The sequence below is a fragment of the Salvelinus sp. IW2-2015 genome, linkage group LG26 (genome assembly GCF_002910315.2).
Source record: "Salvelinus sp. IW2-2015 linkage group LG26, ASM291031v2, whole genome shotgun sequence".
NCBI lineage: Eukaryota > Metazoa > Chordata > Actinopteri > Salmoniformes > Salmonidae > Salvelinus > Salvelinus sp. IW2-2015.
This window is the reverse complement of record NC_036866.1, coordinates 42,913,157-42,938,037: the sequence shown is the minus strand read 5'-3', so window position 1 is coordinate 42,938,037 and position 24,881 is coordinate 42,913,157. Positions and strand designations below refer to the sequence as shown.

The 24,881-nt window shown below is 42.7% G+C and overlaps 1 long non-coding RNA gene across 1 annotated transcript; it reads right to left on the bottom strand.

The window, feature by feature from the left end:
* Positions 1–16,697: 16,697 nt before the first annotated feature.
* LOC139023029 (uncharacterized) lies at positions 16,698–17,650 on the bottom strand. Its single transcript, XR_011474096.1, has 2 exons — positions 17,417–17,650; positions 16,698–16,922 (listed from the first exon to the last, which is right to left on the bottom strand). It is a non-coding gene; the product is annotated as an uncharacterized lncRNA (long non-coding RNA).
* Positions 17,651–24,881: the final 7,231 nt, after the last annotated feature.

Genomic DNA, 24,881 nt, shown 5'->3' with positions numbered 1-24,881 from the left:
GGTCAGTTGCAATGCCTTTGTCAGACATGATGTGCCAAGCTATTTCACAGATGTCTTGCAGAACTTGCACTCGTCCACCGAGAGCTTTAACCTACAGGACTCCAGTCTCTCCTCGTGCTCTTCACGGGTCTTCCCGCAGGTCATCGAGGTATACAAGCACCTCCTGAAGATTCATGTCGCCCACTGCCTTTTCCATGAAGTGCTGGAATGTTGCTGGGGCTCCAGGGACTCCTTGTGGCATCCTATTAAACTGATGAATGCTGTTTTTTCTTTGTCCYCCTTGCTCATGGGGATTTGATAGTAGCCATTTCGGAGGTCCAGCACTGAAAACCATTTGCTTCCAGATAAGCAGTCCAACACATAATCTATTCTGGGGACAGTGTACTGGTCGGGGAAGATCCMTCTGTTCAGGGTGCGATAGTCAATGCATAACCTGATTTGGCCACTCTTCTTCCTCACCACGACTATGGGGGATGCATAGGGGCTCCGAGAGTCATAGATGATTCCAGCCTCCAGCAGATATCCCAGGTGTTTTTGGACATCCTCTACATCTGCAGGAGCAATTCTGCAAGACTGTGTCATCTTCTCAGGCGCTCCTTACAATCAGATGGAGCGGCAAATAGCCTAGAGGTTAGGAGTGTTGAGCCAGAAACTGAAAGGTCACTGGTTTGAATCCATAAGCTGACTAGGGGYAAAATCTGTTGATGTGCCCTTGAGCAAGGCATTTAACCTAATTGCTCATGTAAGCTCTGGATAAGAGTGTCTGCTAAACAACTAAAATGTATAAATGTAGATGGTATAGGAGAGTCACCAAAGTCAAACAGGTCATGATGAAGGGAGTAGGAGTGTCTGTGACTTTGTAAATGTGGGCACGCTTTCAACAGAATGCAGTTCCCCCAATTAACCTATTTTTTTTGTTTGAGAGTGACGCAGCTGCTTCCCTGTGAAGGCACAGTATGGATGCCACTGGTCACTATTACTTGACTAGCCATTGCCCTCTTCTCAAAGGGKTCGACCAGAACAGTGTGAGGTCTTGCTGCCTTGGTAAATTCCATACAAACTTCGATCTCTGCTTCATCCAGAGGAGGGAAAGTCAAGGGCCTCAAAGAGGTGAGGCCTTCAGGTGGTTGGAGCTCGGATGAGGTACACTCTCTTGTGTTGCACAGTCTAGCTTCTCACATAGCTTCCCTGGCACTGAGAAAATGTTGGAGTATGTTCCCAAGACCATGCGAGAGTCATCATGTGATGGGGGCTCCGGGCACATTATGGCAAGTGTGTTTATTAAAGGCTTCTGGACACCCACCACTTCAGCTGCAAACTCAATGGTGACTTCAATGTAYCCATCATAGGGGTAGCTGTTTTCACTAAACCCCAGAGAGTTAAACCCTCTATAAGAGAACATTTCCTTGTCACAAGATGCCATGTAATGTAATGGCATTAGTCAGRCTAAGAGTACAAGGAAATCCTTATTGGAATCAAAGGAGGCATTAGCTCCCCTGACCCCCACCRAGTTTCTGAACACACAGACGCACACACAAACTACACATCATTTGGAGCATCTTCCTTTTACTAGTCTTATGGAGATCAAAGCAGAGGGGGGGTTCGTAGCGCTGAGCACCTGGGATCAAATACTATTTGATGTATTTKAAATACTTGAGCGTTTTCTTTAACATACCTGTAGTGTCAGGTGAGCAGGGTTWGCAATTGTGGGACTTTTCTATTGGTTCCATTGCAACGGAAAAGCTCAATCAAGCCCAGCTAAAGTATGTTCAATTATWTCAAATAATATTTGAAGACAGTTCTGGTAGCTACCAACTGGAGGGATGCTGCAGAGCCAGGCTAATAGAGTTAAGATAGAGTTAAGTCAGAGTGTGTGTGTCAGCCCAAGATAATGGTTCATATTAGCAGCACGTGCTCTCTGGCTTTTTGCACATTAAAGAGGGATCATTCCTTCCAACAGGCTGCAGGGGGGAGAAAGAAAGGAAACCAAACCAAACCGCCCCAATCTGGAGCTGAGGCTGAGGCTGATCCTTCTTCTCTCCCACACACAATTTTATTTGATCTTTATTTAACTAGGCAAGTCAGTTAAGAACAAATTCTTATTTTCAATGACYGCCTAGGAACAGTGGGTTAAATGCCTTGTTCAAGGCAAATGCACATTGTACGATTTTAGCTGTCTTATGCCACGATTTTGCAGTCCCCGACAAAATGTCCAGGTCATGGACCAATGCTTCCACGGAACKCAAACCGGCTGCGCGGATGCGCCATCGTGTATACATTTATTTTGTCCCCCCACACCAAGCGCAATCATTACACGCAGGTTAAAATATCAAAACAAACTCTGAACCAATTACATTAATTTGAGGACAGGTCGAAAAGCATTAAACATTTATAATTGTCCTATTTAGCTAGCTTGCTGTTGCTAGCTAATTTGTCTTGGGATATAAACATTGAGTTGTTATTTTACCTGAAATGTACAAGGTCCTCTACTCCGACAATTAATCCACACATAAAACTGTCAACCAAATCGTTTCTAGTCATCTCTCCTCCTTCTAGGCTTTTTCTTCTCTTGACTTTATATTGCGATTGTCAACTTTCATAAATTAGGTGCATTACAGCCACTGACCTCGTTCGTCTTTCAGTCATCCACATGAACTTCTATTTTATCCCTTGGCACCAKAGATGCTCGTTGGCGCGTGCGAGCAGTGTGGGTGCAATAATTGAATAAGATAGATTTCAAAATGTATTTTGCCTGTTAGGGGTCATAAATGTTTGTTGTACTTCAGAATTAGTTTGTCTTTATCATGTAATGTGGTTTGTGTTACGAGCCGAACAATGGGAACATTCAAACACATCAAACAAACGTTCTACCACAGCAACCATTATATTTTGGTAAAGCCTATTCGCTCTGAGTTCGGCCATATAAAGTTTGTATGTGAAAGAAAGCTATTTCTAAGATGCATACTTTCCGTTTTTCAGAACTTACTTCACTTATGCATAAGCAAATAGTGAGGCTTTCGCTGCAGGTGCTGGCACATGAGCAGATCACACACACCGCTGTAGTTGATGCAGTGTTGCCAACTCCTCAGTAAGGAAAGTAGCTATTGGCTGTCCTAAAAGTCGCTAGAAGTTAGCTAAATGACGTCATCACCTAATTTGCATAATTTGCCATGTGCATGTATTTGTGATGGACGCTGTACGGGAGAGGAATAACATCGTGGGAGAGACAAAAAGTGAGTAAAAAACACCCTAAATATGTTAGAACTATAAATGAACTTTCTTCTGTCGATTCTTGTTTTTTTTAATCACAATTCCAACCCTCCACCTTTATCCGGGCTTGGGACCGGCAAAAGTGACCCAAAAGAGACACTCTGGCGGAGTTACTTCGTTTTCTTTTTTTTTGTCTTTTTTAAATTTGTCTTTTGTTTTTAATTAATTTTTTTACATTTACATCCCGCCCTGAATGTAAGCCAGGGCGGGATCAGCCAGCGGCGGCTTCCCACATGCGTGATTCATTTGCAGTCTGGACTCGGAGGGGTGAACATCTCCTGCTCTGACTGCAGCTGGGAGGGACTGCTGCGCGAGGACTGAGCCGCCTTTGAGTGCTTAGTGATGGGGGTGGGGCCCACGGCAAGACCCGCTGCTTGTTGAGAAGAGTAAGAACGATACGTGCTTTCATGTCAGAGTCTCCAAAAGTCTCCAATAACACCAGAAAAAGTCACTAGATTTGTTGCTAGTCGCTTTTTTGAAAATGTGTCGCTAGAGGGGTCTGAATACCCGCTAAATATAGCGACAAAGTCGCTAAGTTGGCAACACTGAGTTGATGTAACCTACGTTGGCTAACATAGCCTCGCAAGCCAATTGCATAATGTGACGACAGAAGTGAAGAAAATCATACAATTTGGCCAGGTTGATCATGATTTTAATTTGGTAACATRGCACAGTGTTACATGAWAATRGTAAAATACTCTTATGTACAGTCTGCAAAGGCCTTAACTTTATGGRGTTTTCAGCTATTAACAGGAGAGTATGTCCAGGGAAGTAGAACCAAATTCCATAGTAGAGTTCTGTGCAGGACTGATTTCTTCATCCCGCTCKRGCCCGCCRGCRCCTGCTGCTWTTCGTACTGCSCKGCCTMCTCCCATTGACTTCTTGTCGGACTCCCAGGAACGTGACTGCAGTCCCGCAATGTTATTTTAGTTACATCAGCAATTTTGCTACCTTAAACATGATCAAAATTCYCAAAAATAGGATAAGAAATACAGTCGTTTAAAATACCAGAGATTCATTATATTTGTCTATTAGTATTTTTTGCCTATATCAGCCAATAGGGTAGACGTAGTTTGAAAGAGAGTAGAGTTGTCACGAAATATAGGAGAGTGGACACTTACTTGAGTTGAGCTACATTTTGCATAACTTTAAAGAGTAGGACGATTTGCAAGCAGAGTAAATGTATATTTCCAGTCAATGTCGGAGTCTAAACCATAGCCTTTCATATTTAGGATGTTAAAGACAAATTGCGCACACCCAACAAAATAGCAGAAAGGTAGGCTACTGAAATTAAATCACACGAATTAAGCTAGAGTTTGTGAATATTGCGAGAGAGTGCTTTTTAATACAACGATGATTGCTACAAAATTGAAAGACAACCATTCGAAATAATAATGTACGGGACAATATACAGGCAACATAAATATTATGTCCAGTCACTGTCGATCCTAAACTATAGCCTATCATATATAGAAGACGCTTCTTTCCAAAGTGATTTACAGTCATGTGTGCATACATTGTATGTATGGTGGCCCCAGAATCAAACCATGACCCTGGCACTGAAAGCCCATGCTCTACCAACTGAGCCATACAGACCACATATATAATATATGTGATCCAATACAAATGTCCAAATGTTAGCTAACACCGCAACAGACTTGTTATGCAGAAATCCCCCTCAGTTTCCTCTTGTTCTACTGTTAGTGGATTGTTATTTAAACAGCATAACAGGATGTGGTCACCTACAGGGGAATAAGCCTAATTGTCTGCATCCCAAATGGCACCCTATTCCCTATGTAGTGCACTACTTTGACCAGGCACATGGCTCTGATCAAAAGTAATTCACTATATAGGGAATAGGGTGCCATTTTCCACTACAGTCAATAGTTCTGGCGGCTGCTGCTGGGGTGACATCAAAATACAGTGTCCTGATAAAGTAGGCCATTTCTGTGTGGACAAACCACAGCTGTCCGTCACCTTTGACCTTTTACTGAAGTTAGGTGACAGGTGAGGCATTGCAACTCTAGAGCTCTATTTATTGTTGGGCTCTACATATTAACAGACTGGGCAGCGAGTGTATAAAGGGATTGTTTACAGTACATCGCTAGGCTACCCATTGTCCTCATCCTCTGCCACACACATTCAAGTGTGCACACACAAACAGACCGCTCGTGCATGTGCAAACCTTTCATTTCTCACATACACTTTATACTGTATATGTCTCTCTCTTCCTATCTCTCTTTCTATCCCAATCCCCCTCGCTCACGTAAAACACACACACAGACACATGCGCCCCCCCCCCCCTCCGCCACCCAACATAAACATCTCCAGAATTCGATCCAACTGGATAGTACCTTTGTGCTCTATGGAGTTTATTGTTCTGTTAAAAAGCTTGTTGAAAAGGGAAGGTGGYTCATGTGGCTGTGAGGAAGTGGCCCTTTCCTCTTTATTCCTATTTTCTCTCTCTGTGTCTCTCACACTCCCTCCCTCATTTCCTCMCTCTCGTCTCGTACCTCTGCAACGTCTCCACCCACACATGGGCTTAAATATCCTGTTCCACAGATGCCATAAAATAAAGAGAACAGTACTATATTTTATAAGCAGCTCTACTGTGCTGTGCTGCGTGACTAAGTGGTTATGTCATGTTGTGATTGTGACCGGGCTGAGGGAGGCAGCACGGAGGGAGAATGGGAACAGCACTAACTCTGAGCCGTTAAGGTTCAATGACAGGTGGACTGCTAACTCCATCTCACGGACACATGCAAGCACACACACACATGCTAGAGCACACACACACACATACAAAAACACAGCCTCTCTCTCCTTCTATTAATGCTGAGCGATTAAACAAAGTTTAAAAAAAACATCTGGTAAATAAACAACTTATTGACTGATGTTATTTCCYTTACTTGAATTCCATTTAGTTCGGGGTTTTTTTGTGAGCCCAATGCACCGTTTCTCTAGAGAGAAATCAAATCATTCATGAGAGAAATTAAGTAATTAACTCAAATCAAAAATCTAATTTTATTGGTCACATACACATGGTTGGCAGATGTTAATGCAGCGAAATGTGTGTCTATGGGATGCTGGGCTGAWGGGAGTTGTAGTTTTCATTAAGCAAATATTCAACCGCATTCAGCAAAGAAACGTGGTAAGTAACTACAATGACCGTAATCCATTGTTCCTGATCTCTTTTCTGGCRCGGACACAGATGGATATACTTTTTTACGCCTTGCCACATTAGGTTAGATACACACAGARGATACACACACAGACTGCATACAATGCTGCATGAGAGAGGCATGTAGCCTACACAACACAACTACGAGAGAAAGGGATAGAGAGTTTGTAAAAGTATGCCTTATCTACTTTGAAGAACTAGTCAAATGATTTAGTCATACAGCTCTCAGTATACTTACTGTAGGCAGGCTAGTCTAGCTAAATAGGATGACTAAAGACAGTATGGTATGGGGAGAACAGATATAATGTTAGATGGTTGGCTGGCTGGCTGGCTGGCTGGCTGGCCAGCCGGCTGAAACTGCCTGAGCAGAGATGAGATGATAACTTTAATAAGGAATGAAAAATTATAAAGTAATGAAATAAAACAAAGTAATATGTACAACTAAAATATTGTATTATTTAATAGTAATTAGCTATTTTTCTATGTGGACCTGACAGAGACAGTGGACTATTTTCAATGATTTGGCAATATTTTGGGATTTGGAATTTCCATTAAAAAGCTCTAATCATTATAATTATAATTATTTCAAAATGCAATTCATGTAAAAAAAAAAATATATATATATAAATAAAAACTGCCCTATAGGCTACCAAAAATCTGACAAGTCAAAATGCCACTACTGCGATTGTATGTGAAGGGAACTTGAGCCCAAGGAAAAGTGGGCAACAGTGAAGAAAGAGAGATAAAGTATTCATGAAAAGGAGCGGCGACATGAATAGGTAAGGAATGAGAGAAGGAGAGAGACATGGGGAATCATGACAGAAGAGATTCAAACAGACAAACACAGAGGGGGGAGAGGCGAGGAGGAGAAGTGAAAACCCAGGCATTCTGACCCAGTTCTGGAGGACGGAGGGATGTGGAATGAGACAGGGTCTGTCAACCAGTCCTACTTAGAGAACATTGATGACTCATCACCAGCAGAGAACAGACACTACAGCCCAAACTAAGAACTGAGAAACACAGTGGAGGCGTGGAAAGAGGAGAAGCTGCTAAACTCAGAATGAGACTCTATGTGCTTCACTGGTACTGTGCTGCCAAAGCTATGGACCAGTCCAGAATTTTCCAAGCTGTTTAAAGACACAGTCAACTTAGTGTATGTAAACTTCTGACCCACTGGAATTGTGATACAGTGAATTAGAAGTGAAATAATCTGTCTGTAAACAATTGTTAGAAAAATTACTTGTGTCATGCACAAAGTAGATGTCCTAACCGACTTGCCAAAACTATAGTTTGTTAACAAGAAATGTGTGGAGTGGTTGAAAAACGAGTTTTAATGACTCCAACCTGAGTGTATGTGCTACTGAAGCAATAAACAGTACTGCAGAGAGTGACATGCAACATTTACACAAACAAATGTTAATAGAACATTTATGTAGCAAGATTGCACAGACATAGTGGAGATTGCTATAACGTGATATATGCTAATTGTTCAGCTGTTGTCATTTATAGTGTGTGACAGCATACTATTTATCTGTCCTGAGATACAATGCAGACCGTTGTGTTGCTTAGCATTTAAAGCACCGTTGTTATGACAATAGAACCTTAAACCGGTTGGAGAGTGCAGTAAGAGTTAGTGCTAACAGGGGAAGATGGCAACTATTATTCCGCTGCTCTACGCTCTCCAACATCATAACCAACCCCTCCATTAATTCTCTCTCTTTAAGAGCTCTACGAGGTATGCATGAGTCACTCTAGCGGACAAGTTGTGACTGTACTTGATCACTGCTTAATTACTGAGGCAACCCAGAGCTCTTCACAGCTCTTCATTACAGAGCAAGTCATTTGCGTTGAATTGTAACCGTTGTTATTGTTGATGTTTATATTCAGTTGGCAACCATTGGTCTGGGCAGGGTTCAAGAGGAAAGGGCTTGCTGCAACTGGGACTAATAATTCTGTATGAGGGATTACTTAATAGCTACGCTACTTGTTTAGGTTAATTTGTAACTATTGTTGTTATTGATGCTGCTATCTATTGTTGACATGTACAGTGCCTTTGGAAAGTATTCAGACCCCTTGACTTTTTCCACATTTTGTTACATTACAGCCTTAATCTAAAATTGATTAAATAAATTAAAATCCTCAGCAATCTACACACAATACCCCATAATGACAATTTATTAACAATAAAAAACAGAAATACCTTATTTATTCAGACCCTATGAGACACGAAATTGAGCGCAGGTGCATCCTGTTTCCATTGATCATCCTTGAGATGTTTCTAGAACTTGATTGGAGTCCACCTGTGGTAAATTGAATTGATTGGACATGATTTGGAAAGGCACACATCTGTCTATATAAGGTCCCACAGTGGACAATGCATGTCGGAGCAAAAACCAAGCCACGAGGTCGAAGAAACTGTCCGTAGAGCTCCGAGACATGATTGTGTCGAGGCACAGATCTGGGGAAGGGTACCGAAAAATATCTGCATCATTGAAGGTCCCCAAGAACACAGTGGTCTCCATCATTATTCAATGGAAGAAGTTTGGAACCACCAAGTGTCACGCGGAGCGGAACAGAAGAACCCAAGATCAGACTCAAACGAGGAGACTGGGATGAGGTAGCCAATGTATTTATTGAAACACAGGGGTAAGATTGAGTGTAGGCCAGGGGAAGCTCGGGCGGGTTGCTGGAAACCAGGTGCGGAGGCTGAGGCTGGAGCGAGAGGTGTGGGGAGAGGGTAAGCAGGTCTGGAGGGGAATCCAAGGGAGCGTAGAGTGGAGAATCCAGGACAGAGTAGCAGGCTGACGAGAAGTCGGACTGGAGACAGGGACCAGAGTCAGAGCGGGCAGAACTGTAGCGGAGAGGAAAACTGCATCAGGCAAGGGAAAACAGGCACAACAGGACAACAGGAACAAATGGCTAGAAACATGGACTGACTGGGCAGAGATTACGATCTGGCAGTGTGGAAGTGGCAGGKCTGAGTATTTGTAGAGGTCTTGATTAGGGAACAGGTTGCAACTGGTGGGGATCTGCTCTGACTCCAGCACACCTGTCTCCGCCCACACAATCACACACACACAGAGAGGGAGAGAGCACTGGGGGAGTGGCGGCAGGTCAAGGAGACACCGGATGAGCACTAGAGGGTGTGGCAGGAGCAGATGTGACACCAAGACTCTTTCTACAGCTGGCAGCCCGGCCAAACTGAACAATCGGGGGAGAAGGGCCTTGGTCAGGGAGGTAACCAAGAACCCGATGATCACTCTGACAGAGCTCTAGAGTTCCTCTGTYGAGATTGGAGAAACTTCCAGAAGGACAACCATCTCTGCAGCACTCCACCAATCAGGCCTTTATGGTACATGACAGCCCTCTTGGAGTTTTCCAAAAGGAACCTAAAGACTCTCAGACCATAAGAAACAAGATTATCTGGTCTGATGAAATGAAGAATGAACTCTTTGGCCTGAATGCCAAGCGTCACGTCTGGAGGAAACCTGACGTCATCCCTACGGTGAAGCATGGTGGTGGCAGCATCATGCTGTGGGGATGTTTTTCAGTGGCAGGGACTGGGAGATTAGTCAGGATCGAGGCAAAGATGAAAAGATGAACGGAGCAAAGCGTGCAAAGATCCTTAATGAAAACCTGCTTGAGAGTGCTCAGGACCTCAGACTGGGGGCAACGGTTCACCWTCCAACAGGACAACGATCCTAAGCACAAAGCCAAGAAAATGCAGCACAGGCTTCGGGACAAGTCTCTGAATGTCCTTGAGTGGCCCAGCCAGACCCCGGTCTTGAACCCGATCGAACATCTCTGGAGAGACCTGAAAATAGCTGTGCAGCGACGCTCCCCATCCAACCTGACAGACCTTGAGAGGATCTGCAGAGAAGAATAGGAGGAACTCCCCAAATATAGGTGTGCCAAGCATGTAGCGTCATACCCAAGAAGACTCGAGGCTGTAATTCCTGCCAAAGGTGCTTCAACAAAGTACTGAGTAGTGTCCGAATACTTATGTAAATGTGATATTTCTCATAAACTAGCAAAAATGTATAAAAACCTGTTTTTGCTTTGTCATTATTGTGTGTAGATTGATGAGGAAGAGAAACAATGGAATCAATTTTAGAATAAGGTTGTAACCTATCAAAATCTGGAAAAAGTCAAGGGGTCTGAATACTTTCCGAAGGCACTGTATGTTGTTGTTTACATAGTTGGTGACAAAGGCCCAGGTTAAATAAATAAAAAAGGCAGGACATGGAGTGCCATATGACAAACAGCCCTCAACAGATGGGTAGCTGATTTTATTTGTTTCTGTTATTGTTGTTGTTTATGTGCTGTTGACAACAGAGACAAGGGGGTAAAGAGACAGGCCTCTGCCGCATAAGCAGCAGCAAGTCGTGACAATAAACCAGCTTGTTTCAACTCTATTGACAATTCATTCATTCAGTAGCCACTTTTTTTGAATGGGTTCAATTGGAATCGTTGTTGTTATTGTGGTCATGTGGTTGTTGATGTTGTTATTGCTATTCTGCTGGTGAGTCGACTGAGGTTAAATGGGTTTGTGTCTCAAATGGCACCCTATTCTCTAGTGCTGTGCTTTTGACCGGGGGCACTAGTGCACTACTTTTGACCATGGTGCCATTTTAAAGTGCATCCTTGGTGTTTTGGTGTGACTGAGTGTGTGGCTGGGATCCAGAGGATACTATCCSAGCCTCCTTGTCTTTCTTACATCACCGCTTCACACCAATGATGAGTCATCYTAAAGGGAAGTGGAGGTTAAGCCTCCTGCAGGCTGCCACCACGCTCTCACACAGACACACACTAACAAAGARGTGTCTCGCTCTGTGAGTGTATCCATCTATCTATTGCTTAGATGGGCTCAAACGGGGTACTAGAGAGACTAGAGAGAGAAAAAGAAAGTGACAGAGGGAGGGAGGTGGAGAGAGAGAAAGATATGACTCATAGTCCTTGTCAGTGGCTGCTCTCTTTTTTTTATTTGAATTATTATGAATATTTGTATTTATWTTTACCCCCRTAGACCACCCTCTTCAGAGGACAAATATATGTTAGTTTTCTTTTACAGCTTTTCTGCTACATATACACTACCATTCAAAAGTTTGGGGTCACTTAGAAATGTCCTTGTTCTTTTAAGAAAAGCTAATTTTTTGTCCATTAAAATAACATCAAATTGATCATTGTTGGAAAAATGTAGTCATGCACAAAGTAGGTGTCCTAACTGACTTACCAAAACTATAGTTTGTTAACAAGAAATGTATGGTGGTTGAAAAACGAGTTTTAATGACTCCAACATAAGTGTATGTAAACTTCCGACTTCAACTGTATCTTGTGATTCTTTTCAATAACAATACTGCATACCTGCTGAAGAAGAAGAAAGAGAGATGATGGGTAGGAGTAGTACATAAAGACACAAACACAACCAGACTAACCACACACACACACACACACACACACACACACACACACATAGCAGATAGTTTAGGGTTCCGTTGGTTCAGTGCATATGTGTGGTGTGTGTCTGTCTGTCTGTGTGTGTGTGTGGGGGGGGGGTACGTGTGGTGTAGACTGCAGGCTAACTTTCATAGTACAGTAGGCACGCACACGTGGACGCACACACACATGCGTATAGGGAAGGACATTCAACAAACACTTACACAAATGACTGATGATTGTTTGGGAGAAACTGATGATAAAAAGATTGCCGAGGATGTTTTGTTAGACTTCAGTGCGGCTCTTGACATTATCGATCATAGTCTGCTGCTGMAAAAACATACAGATGAAGTCGGAAGTTTACATACACTTAGGTTGGAGWCATTAAAACTCGTTTTTCAACCACTCCACAAATTTCTTGTTAACAAACTATAGTTTTGGCAAGTCGGTTAGGACATCTACTTTGTGCATGACACAAGTCATTTTTCCAACAATTGTTTACAGACAGATTATTTCACTTCTAATTCACTGTATCACAATTCCAGTGGGTCAGCAGTTTACATACACTAAGTTGACTGTGCCTTTAAACAGCTTGGAAAATTACAGAAAATGATGTCATGGCTTTAGAAGCTTCTGATAGGCTAATTGACAATTTGAGTCAATTGGAGGTGTACCTGTGGATGTATTTCAAGGCCTACCTTCAAACTCACTGCCTCTTTGCTTGACATCATGGGAAAATCAAAAGAAATCAGTCAAGACCTCAGAAAGAAAATTGTAGTCCTTGGGAGCAATTTTTAAACACCTGAAGGTACCACGTTCATCTGTACAAACAATAGTGCGCAAGTATAAACACCATGGGACCACGCAGCCGTCATTCTGTTTCCTAGAGATGAACGTACTTTGGTGCGAAAAGTGTAAGTCAATCCCAGAACAACAGCAAAAGACCTTGTGAAGATGCTGGAGGAAACAGGTACAAAAGTATCTATTTCCACAGTAAAACGAGTCCTATATCGACATAACCTGAAAGGCCGCTCAGCAAGGAAGAAGCCACTGTTTCAAAACCGCCATAAAAAAACAGACTACGTTTTGCAACTGCACATGGGGACAAAGATCGTACTTTTTGGAGAAATGTCCTCTGGTCTGATGAAACAAAAATGGAACTGTTTGGCCATAATGACCATCGTTATGTTTGGAGGCAAAAGGGGGAGGCTTGCAAGCCGAAGAACACCATCCCAACCGTGAAGTACGGGGGTGGCAGCATCATGTTGTGGGGGTGTTTTGCTGCAGGAGGGACTGGTGCACTTCACAAAATAGATGGCATCATGAGGGAGGAAAATTATGTGGATATATTGAAGCAACATCTCAAGACATCAGTCAGGAAGTTAAAGGTTGGTTGTAAATGGGTCTTCCAAATGGACAATGACCACAGGCATACTTCCAAAATTGTGGCAAAATGGCTTAAGGACAACAAAGTCAAGGTATTGGAATGGCCATCACAAAGCCCTGACCTCCATTCTATAGAAAACTTGTGGGCAGAACTGAAAAAGCGTGTGCAAGCAAGGAGGCCTACAAACCTGACTTAGTTACACCAGCTCTGTCAGGAGGAATGGGCCAAAATTCATTCAACTTATTGTGGGGAGCTTGTGGAAGGCTACCCAAAACGTTTGACCCAAGTTAAACAATTTAAAGGCAATGCTACCAAATACTAATTGAGTGTATGTGAACTTCTGACCTACTGGGAATATGATGAAAGAAATAAAAGCTGAAATAAATCATTGTCTCTACTATTATTCTGACATTTCAAATTTTTTAAATAAAGTGGTAATCCTAACTGACACAAGACAGAGAATTTTTACTAGGATTAAATGTCAGCAATTGTGAAAAACTGAGTTTAAATGTATTTGGCTAAGGTGTATGTATGTAAACTTCCGACTTCAACTGTATGTGTTATGGCTTTACACCCCTGGTATATTGTGGATAAAGAGTTACCTGTCTAACAGAACACAGAGGGTGTTCTTTAAGCTTCTCCAACATAATCCAGGTAGAATCAGGAATTCCCCAGGGAGCTGTCTAGGCCCCTTACTTTTTAAAATCTTTACTAATGACATGGCACTGACATGGCTTTGAGTAAAGCCAGTTTGTCTAAGTATGCAAATGATTCCACCCGTCAGCTACTACAGCAACTGAAATTATTGAAACACTTAACAAAGAGCTGCAGTTAGTTTCAGAGTGGGTGGCAAGGAATAAGTTAGTCCTAAGTATTTCTAAAACTAAAAGCATTGTATTTTGGGCAAATCATTCACTAAACCCTAAAGCTCAACTAAATCTTGTAATAAATCATGTGGAAATTGAGCAAGTTGAGGTGTCAACTGCTTGGAGTAACCCTGGATTGTAAACTGTCATGATAAAAACATATTGATACAACAGTAGCTAAGATGGGGAGAAGTCTGTCCATAATAAAGCGCTGCTCTACCTTCTTAACAGCACTATCAACAAGACAGGTTCTACATGCCCTAGTTTTGTCGCACCTGGATTACTGTTCAGTTGTGTGGTAAGGTGCCACAAAAATGGACTTAGGAAAATTGCAATTGGCTCAGAACAGGGCAGCACTGCTGACCCTTGGATGTACACAGAGAGCTAATATTAGTAATATGCATGGCAATCTCTCCTGGCTCCAAGTGGAGGAGAGATTGACTTCATCTATACTTGTATTTATGAGAGGTATTGACATGTTGAATGCACCGAGCTGTCTGTTTGTACTACTGGCGCCCAGCTCGAACACCCATGCATACCCCACAAGACATGCCAGAAGAGGTCTTTTCACATTCCCCAAGTCCAAAACAGACTATGGCAGGCCACAGCACTACACAGGGCCATGACTACATGGAACTCTATTCCACATCAAGTAACTGATGCAAGCAGTAAAATTAGATTAAAAAAAAACAGATAACAATACACCTTATGGAACAGTGGAGACAAACATATGCATAGACACAACCATACACACAGACGATAACATACGCACTATACACAAACACATTGATTTAGTACTGTAGATATGTGGTAGTGGTGGAATAGGGGCCTGAGGGCACACAGTGTGTTGTGAAATCTGTGAATGTATTGTAATATTTTTTTAAATTGTATCAACTGCCTTAATTTTGCTGGACCCCAGAAAGAGTAGCTGCTGCCTTGCCAGCAGCTAATGGGGATCCATAATACATACAAATACACACACAGCTAGATGACTAAACCCACATTTGAGGATACACTCTGCTGTGAATCTGACATAAAAGATTTAGAAGTGCTGTAGTCAAAAATATGAGCTATCTGCTGTTAGTTCGCATAATGCTGCATTCAATATCAAGGAGCTTCCAAGTAAATTGATCATGTTAATCCGGCAACATTTGCTATGACCCTCTACATAAGTGATAATAGCCACTCAGAAGCATGCCATAACTCATGCATCTTGCTGCTAGATTTTAGCATAATAAACAGACAATACATGAAGACAGCCTAAATCTGAAGTCAGTCTGAGTTTGCAACCTGACCTCTTGACATTTTTTTGTTGTGGTTTAAATTTTCAAAAAATGTGAGTGTTTTTGGTGAGARGGTGTTGGTTTAGGCTACTAGTGATGAACAGCCACTATAAATTACGTGACATGTAACACAGTTCCTACAGCCTAATYCAGTACTTCCTGTTATCTGTTGCTCAATCGAGTACAGGCTAAACTGAATGAACAACAAAGACAGAATGCAATATGACATTTTAGTAACTCGTCTGGGGAATGGCCAGATGATGTGATGGCAGGCAGCCCTACGCGGGATGCTTTCATCGAAACCCCCTGGTGGTGGATGGTTGTCGAAAAACTGTTGCTGAAAGACAGCAAGTGAGAGAACGAGGGTAAGTTGACATATAAATGCATCCCAAGATGCCCATTGGTTGAGKMATAGSAAGTATATAATTACAAAAGTGAGCCCATAGGTTAAACGCAAGTGTGAGGAATGTGCATTATTGTGCCGTGCTTATAGYCTATACGGTAAATAGGTGAATGACATTCCAAACATGGCTAACAGGAAAMGGAGAGAAGAAACAAGACGCTATGCTGATGATGATACATTTGCGTACATTCAAAATATGCCCGGTGAATAGGAAACAATGTGAATTATATTATGCTTACTGGATAAAGTTAAAGCAAGCATTCAGACCAGCCTTCCTGATTTAACTTTTGTGAACTACATTTAATGTTCCCTGACTTGTTGCTTGGCAAGTGGTCAATCATTAACACTTCCGGCACTTCATCGCTCCAGCCTTCCTTCCAAACAGATAAGAGGGCCAGATAGGGGTGAGAGGTGAGGTGAGATAACAGACTGACATGCATTATTATAACCTAGCATGATAATGACAAGGGCACACATTACACAATGTATCACGCGGTACTGTATTTTGATATGCACATAAGAAAGATAACCCATGAAGCACTACCAAATGTGTGTGATAAGTAACATGACCCAATTGTGCCATTAAGTCAATGTCGAACAATACAATCATTTCTTACAACATGCAATTCAAACTTCTTTACAGTGCCATCATTTGCCTGACATTTAGAGTGCGTGATGATTCAACCCTCTCCTTCTCAACAAACAGGGGTTGTGTGGTGAGAGATAGAGAGAGCAGGGGACAGAAAGAGAGGGGGAGAAAGTGAGAGATAGAGAGAGCAGGGGACAGAAAGAGGGGGAGAAAGTGAGAGATAGAYAGAGAGGATATATACACAGTACATAATGAAATGATATAAAAGTTTGGACACACCTACTCATTCGTGGGTTTTTCTTTATTTTTGCTATTTTCTACATTGTAGAATAATAGTGAAGACATCGAAACTATCAAATAACACATGGAATAAAGTATTAACAAAAAATGTGTTGGACAAATCTAAATATATTTTCATTTGAGATTCTTCAAAGTAGCCACCGTTTGCCTCGATTACTGCTTCTCACACTTTTGGCATTCTCTCAACCAGCTTCATGAGGTAGTCACCTGGAATGCATTTTKATTGTATTATGCTTTTTTGCRGACGTTTACTAACACCGGCCATATTCAATGGGTACACTTTAGCATAAGACATGTAGCTAGCTAGCTAGGTAAACAATGAACCTAGCTAGGTAAACAACGTGTAAGGTCACACACGTCACGTAACGTTAGCTAACGAGCCAGCCATTAAACATCAATGAATGTTAAACAKCAATGAACAATGAACATAGTGCCAAATCATGTCATTACTACCCTGCATGAATCTGCTGGGAGCTAACCAACCAGGTTCAATGTTAGCTAGCTAACATTAGGCTCTAACTAGCAAAGCAAACGGTTCTGGGATACGAATAATAACGTCATACACYTAAKGTTAGCTAGGGAGCCAGCCAGCTAACGTTARCTAGCTTGCTAACAGTACACTTTAGCTTGAAATTAAACCACTTTCTGTCAAAATTAGAAACGTGTAATATCTGAAAATGTAGCTAGCTAGACTATCTTACCCATATACCGTGCATCATCATGCATGTCTCTTGTATCCCTGTCACGAATGCCATGCCACTGTTACCCTTAGTTTGAAGATGTAATCTGGAGACAGGTGTTTTCTCCATCTCTTRAGCTAKCATACTCTAATTCCACTGATTTCAAAACTCAATCCTCCAGAAAGTGGAGAGCAAGGCTTATGRAGCTCCACTACACGAAAAAAGCAGCGTTCGACAGGATTACCAACACAGACTGACCAGCTCAAATAGACAGAAGCCTACTACATGGCAGACCAATCCGAACTCCACTCTCGGCATGTCCAGCCCAATCATTATCTCAGCCAATCATGGCTAGTAGGAAGGTTGCTGTATTTTTCTGTGGCTTAACCAACAAGGCTCATAGTATAACAATTGTATTAGTATTTACAGATGGCATACAKATTTGTTATTAAGGCACATGAAAGTTCACATGTTCCAGAAGGCATTTCTGCATTTTGATAAAAATAAAAAATAAACTTTCAAATGGCTCTCCTGTGAAGTCGTGACTTGCGACATACGCCTAGTTTCCTGAAACGGGTCACTTATTATGGCAAGAGCAGCTAAAAAAATGCAAAGAGAATCAACAGTCCATTACTTTAAGACAWGAACTTTGAACATTTCTTCAAGTGCAGTRGCAAAAACCATCAAGCATGAAAATGGCTCTCGTGAGGACTGCCACAGGAAAGGAAAACCCAGAGTTACCTCTGCTGCAGAGAATAAGTTCATTAGAGTTACCAGCCTCAGAAATTGCAGCCCAAATAAAAGCTTCACAGAGTTCAAGTAACAGACACATCTCGACATCAACTGTTCAGAGGAGACTGTGTGGATCAGGAATTCATATTTGAGTTGCTGCAAAGAAACCACTAGAAAAGTACACCAATAAGAAGAATAGACTTGCTTAGGCCAAGAAACACGAGCAATGGACATTAGACCAGTGGAAATCTGTCGTTTGGTCTGATGAGTCCAAATTTGTGATTTTTGGTTCCAACCGCCGTGTCTTTGTGAGACAGAGTAAGTGAATGGATGATCTCRGCATGTGTGGTTCCCACTGTGAAGCATGGAAGAGGAGGAGTGATGGTATGAGGGTGCTTTGCTGGTGACGCTGTTGGTGATTCATTTAGAATTCAAGGCACACTTAACCAGCATGGCTACCACAGCATTCTGCAGCGATACGCTATCCCATCTGGTTTGCGCTTAGTGAGACTATCATTTGTTTTTCAACAGACAATGACCCAACACACCTCCAGGCTGTGTAAAGGCTATTTGACCAAGAAGGAGAGTGATGGCACACAATCACCCGGCCTCACCCCAATTGAGATGGTTTGGGATAAGTTGGAACGCAGAGTGACGGAAAAGCAACTAACAAGTGCTCGGCATATGTGGGAACTCCTTCAAGACTGTTGGAAAAGCATTCCAGGTGAAGCTGGTTGAGAGAATGCCAAGAGTGTGCTAAGCTGTAAATSAAGGCAAAGGGTGGCTACTTTGAAGATGCTAAAATATAAAATATATTTTGAATTGCTAACACATTTTTGGTTACTACATGATTTCATATGTGTTATTTCATAGTTTTGATGTCTTCACTATTATTCTACAATTTAAAAAATAGTACAAATAAAGAAAAACCCTTGAATGAGTAGGTGTGTCCAAACTTTTGACTTGTACTGTATATACTGTATGTGTGTGTGTATATAGAGGAAGACAGAGAGAAGCCTGTCATTTCAAGAGGTTTAAGGGCTGATGGAGTAGGAGAACATTGTGTCTTGTACAGAGCGATATTCCACTCTGCAAACACCTAGAGAACAAACACCCTGGATCCTACACCCAGCAAGTGTTGTAACGGCTCCACTGTCMACACACAGGCACACACACAGTCACGCACGCACACACAAACACGTACACACAAACAAACACAGACACACATACATACCCAGGCACACACATGCACAACTCCATCTAACAGATGCTGATAAGCACACAGATGCACCAATGTACTGCAAATACACACAGGGCACACATCCCAGCTAGCAATGAGGAATCGMCCCAGAAGCGGKCCTCTTCCGGGGGGCCGGAACTGATTAAATCGGCCCGGAATCGGGTGTCGGACTCGGGCCGGAATCAAAATGAAGTACATRGGTGCGTTTCCGTCTTCCAGAATTCAGCCGACTTTGCCGGCATCTTTCCAGAATCCCCCCAGAAGCGGCCCGATGCAATTTTAAATAAATGTATCCAAATTTACCCGATTTAGTCATTTTAAATGTTACTATTATACATTTATGCATACAAATTATACCCATCCACAATTGTTTTTATAACTTTGTTAATGTATTGGTCTCCCGAGTGGAGCAGTGGTCTAAGACACTGCATCTCAGAGCAGGAGGCATCACTGCAGTACCTGGTCTGAATCCAGCCTGCATCACATCTGGCTGTGATTGGGTGTCCCATTGGGCGGCGCACAATTGGCCCAGCGTCGTCCGGGGTAGGCCGTCATTGTAAATAAGAATTGACTTGCCTAGTTAAATAAAAAACGGGGAAAAAAAATTACCACCTTTTCGTCATATCCGTTCGCTGCAACTCCCGTACGGCCTCGGGAGAGAGCCATGCATCCTTCTAAACACAACCCCGCCAAGCTGCACTGCTTCTTGACACAATGCACGCTTAGCCCAGAAYCCAGCCACACCATTGTATCAGYGGAAACACTGTACACCTGATGACCGTGTCAGTGTGCATGCACCTGGCRCYCCACAGGAGTCGCTACAGCGCAATGGGACAAGGACATCCCGGCRGGCCAAACCCTCCCCTAACCCGGACAATGCTGGGCCAATTGTGTGTCAKCTCATGGGTCTCCCGGTTGCAGCCGGCACGGGTATCGAACCAYCATCTGTAGCAACACAGTTTGCACTGCAATGRAGTGTCTTAGACCACTGCACCACTCGGGAGGCCCCATCCACAAAGTTTTTAATGCTTATCAATTTGCACAGTATCAAAATACTAAAATACTACTTCTACAAGACTCTCAAAGTAATACATTTGGGCCAGATAACTCACACCGGAATCGCCCCGAGCTCAGTCCCCGCATCCTAGCCGTAAGTAATACTACCGAAAGGCGGCCCAGATTCTGGCCACATGACGTCGGCCGAGTCTGACTATCAGCCGAGTGCCCTGACTCTCAGCCGGAATCGGCCCAGATCCACTGTGCTAGCTGGGATGCACACACAAGTATATTTATTTTAGACAACACCTTTAATGCAGGCKTAACCTACGTTTTGCAGTACAGTAAGTCACCATTGTTTATCAATTCATCTTTGTTTAACCCCCCCCCCCCCCCCKCCRGTRCCCCTTGSSCTSCACAATGTTCTTTGTGCTTCCGCCCTTCCTTATACACACACGCCTTGGTCTTTTCTATACTTGGCATGATACTCATCACACTGCTCTCTTTGGATGCTTTCAGTAATGGGCTGAGAGTCATTCTTCTCTTTTTTGGTTTATTTCTGTAACTTTCTGTTCCCCGTTCCCTTTCTTCAGCTCTTCCACATATTGTGCTGCCTTCAGCACTTATGCTTCCTCTGTTTGCGCACACACGCTCTCTGTCTCTCTCTGCTACTTTCCTTCCATTTTCTACTTCTATTTTTCCACCTTAACCTTGCGTGCAGAGGATGTTCAAATTGTTGTTATCGGTTTGTCTCTTAGTAACCTACCGTATATCAACTTCTCACTGCCTGTCTGGCAGATCCAGATAGTCAGAGGAACTTGAACCACATAGAAGGCCAACTGTGACTAAATGTCACTGAGGGGAAAACAGGGCTATTCACTTAGCTTGTGTTGTTTTCATAAAACGAAGCCAAAGATTAGCATGGTTTATGTGCGGCACATTTCACAGCCTACTKTTTTCTCATAGAGACCAGGGACACAAACTAACTGCCCTGTTTTCATCCCAATGTGATAAATGTGGATAAAAAAAAAAAAGCATTCAAGAAAAATTGGCATGGATCTAACATATAAACGCAACATGTAAAGTGTTTGTCCCATGTTTCATAAGCTGAAATAAAAGATCCCAGAAATGTTCCATATGCACAAAASCTTATTTCTCTCAAATGTTACGCACAAATTTGTTTACCTCCCTGTTAGTGAGCATTTCTCCTTTGCCAAGATAATCCATCCACCTGACAGTTCTGGCATATCAAGAAGCTGATTAAATGGCATGATCATTACACAGGTGCACCTTGTACTAGGGGCAATAAAAGGCCACTCTAAAATTTTGTCACACAACACAATGCCACAGATGTCTCAAGTTTTGAGGGAGCGTGCATTTGGCAAGCTGACTGCAGGAATGTCCAACAGAGCTGCTGCCAGATAATTCAATGTTAATTTCTCTACCATAAGCCGCCTCCAACGTCATGTTAGAGAATTTGGCAGTACGTCCAACCGGCCTCACAACAAAAATGTGGGCAAGCGGTTTGTTGTTGTCAACGTTGTGAACAGAGTGCCCCATTGTGGCGGTGGGGTTATGGTATGGGCAGGCATAAACTATGGACAACGAACACAATTGCATTTTATCGATGTCAATTTGAATGCACAGAAATCCCGCGATGAGATCCTGAGGCCCATTGTGAGGCCCATTTTTTTTTTTTAAAGGTGTCTGTGACCAACAGATGCATATCTGTATTCCCAGTCATGTGAAATCCATAGATTAGGGCCTAATTTATTTATTTCAATTGACTGATTTCCTCACATGAACTGTAACTCTGTAAAAATCATTTAAATTGTCGCATGTCGCATTTATATTTTTGTTCAGTATAGTATGGGATTGCATGAAGCAAAGAATTGCATGAATTCCATTTGTAGAATTGCATGCATTTCTACATCTGTAGCGAGCTATAGCACATTAGGTTAAAATTGATTACCGGTAACCGACACAGTCCCTTGAGTTGGCCTCATTTCCAAGAAGAGAAAGGCTACCTTGCAATGAGAGGTCTAGCTAATCGCTCTCATATTAGCACCGAAGGATTTCCAGCAACTTTTCTACCCAAGGCTGAAGTGAAGTGGTGGCCATTGCCATGCAATCCTCTCATGGTTAGGAAGTGAATGTGCATCATTGTGGCTTTGCATTAGATTAGCCCATTTTAAAGCCCATTAGAAAGATGTACATGCATAATTCACATTTTGATGCACATTTAAATCACAATCACTATCCGCTGCCAATTAACAAAAATGATAATTTGCGACATAAGGTTAATTTAACTCCTTTTAATGAACACAATTAGTCATTTGATCTAAATACTGTACTAGGAACCTCAATGAACTTGACTATAKATGTCAATGAATATTGTCAGAGTGGCCAGCAACAGCATTGACCACTTGAGTTCAACCAGTGAGTCCACAAGTTTGTTCTAAGCTCTGAGTCAGATCTAGACTGTTATCAGTCATAACACTGGTCATGGGTCATGTGTTGATGTGACGTTGCACTTACGCAATAGGTACGCAATAGGCCTGTATAATGTAGGGTTAGGAGCAGGAGGCAGAGCATACATGGGGTGAGGATAACTTTTATGGTTGCTGGAAATGGACAGCCTTGACAGCCCGACAATGCTGCAAAATGATGTAAGTGACTGACTTCCTGATAGAAGTGCCATGGACATGTGTGTGTGTGTGTGTGTGTGTACGCATGTATGTTTGTGCATGTGTACAACAGGCAGCTGCAACACTGGAGGCAGCTCCAGTTCGGGCTCCAGTGATGTGATTGACAGGTGGAACAGTTGGGGGTGAGTGGGTCATGGTCTTTAGAGAGTCAGCTGGGGGTGGGGGACCCAGGAGAGAGGAGGCCCCGGCAGCCACAGGTGGCCTTTGTCCTCTGCCATTCGAGACCCCACAGTGCTTTCACCAGCCCCTACAGTCTTTCTATCATACTGGCATACAGGAGACAAACAGTCTGTATTCTGGTGGGAAGGTTTTGGGGTCATAGAGATACTATAGTTCTATTATAAGTGTTTTATATACATTTCTATGTTTGGGGTTTTGTGTCTGCATATGCATGTGAACGGCGTGTACTATATGTACTGCATGCGTGCAGGATAAATAGTGAGGAAAGGCTGTGTCAGTGGAACATGGGAAGAAAAGTGTGAGTGTGTGTGTATGTGAGTGGGGTTCAAAAGGCACTGTGCAGAGCCGTAGCTACATATGAGGACACGAGGGCCGGATAATAATTATACAAATAAAACAAATGAATGGTAGATGGCTAGACTAACTAGACTCATTTATCTAAACTTGTAGTGAACGTGGCTGAATTACCGACCGGGCACGCAGGGTATGTGCTCAGGGGCCCTGACCTCCAGGGGGCCCCATTGGTTTTGTTAGTCACTCTCACTCAGATATCATAATAARATGGCATAAGTCATGGCAAYATGTGTAGAATTGCAGGAGATTAGCTTTTAAAACTGCCAAACGTTCTCCCCACCCCAAGGCTAAATGTGTAGAATTGCAGGAAATTAGCTGTAAACCTGTCGCCCCCCCAAAAAAAAAGTACTGTAAAGAAAACGTATTTGTTTACCTTTTGTTAATAAAATCTTTTAAATACCTTTCTAAATTCCAGTAAGTAATGCGTTGTACAATTCCAGTAAATAATGTGTGGTAATGTTTAATTATTCAGGATAATTCTCAATCTGTCTTAATCAAGGCCCCGCCTGTGTATTAATAAGCTCACGCACTGTGGTTCAACACAGGTGTTTCATTAAACAAAGGAAACTACAGTTATTCCTCATTGTGACCAAAGTGGATTAATCCAAATACACCAAATCCCTAAATCAGCCCATTTCTCCATTCACAACTTCCACATCACGTTCCACAAGCTGAACAGGGCAGCAAATTTAGGGGGGAATATGCTGTATCTCCCCTCTTTGAAACCCCTTTCTGGAGAGGAGGCATCAATAACTACAGATGAGAAGCTGGGGGGGGTATCCCGAGACCCTCGTAAATATCTGTGAGTGTCAGCGGCCCACCAGAAAGAAACAGGAAGAGAGGAGGCGTTGCTGAAATGGCGAGGCATCCTAGGAATGTGGGGAAAACAGCAGGAATGTCTGACTCACACACACACATATATGTAACAGGGAGACCACACGCCAGCACACACACACCGACATGAGCATGCACACACACACACAACACACATAAGTACATACACATATGCACGAGCCATCACGTGCTGTCTACACCCAGTCACCGACATATGGGTCAAGTAAGGTCAACAAGGAAGAGGAGACAAGAGAAGGTTGAAAGGAAAGAAGAGAGGAGAGGATGTTGAGAGGATAGGGGACATAGGAGAGGATTGGGAGACGGAAGAGGGAAGTGATGAGTGAGAAAGGGATGGTCAAGGAGACAGAGAGAGCTGAGAGAAGATAGGACATTATAAAGAGAAGAGGACTGGGAGACGAAGGATGAAAGATGAAAGGAGCAG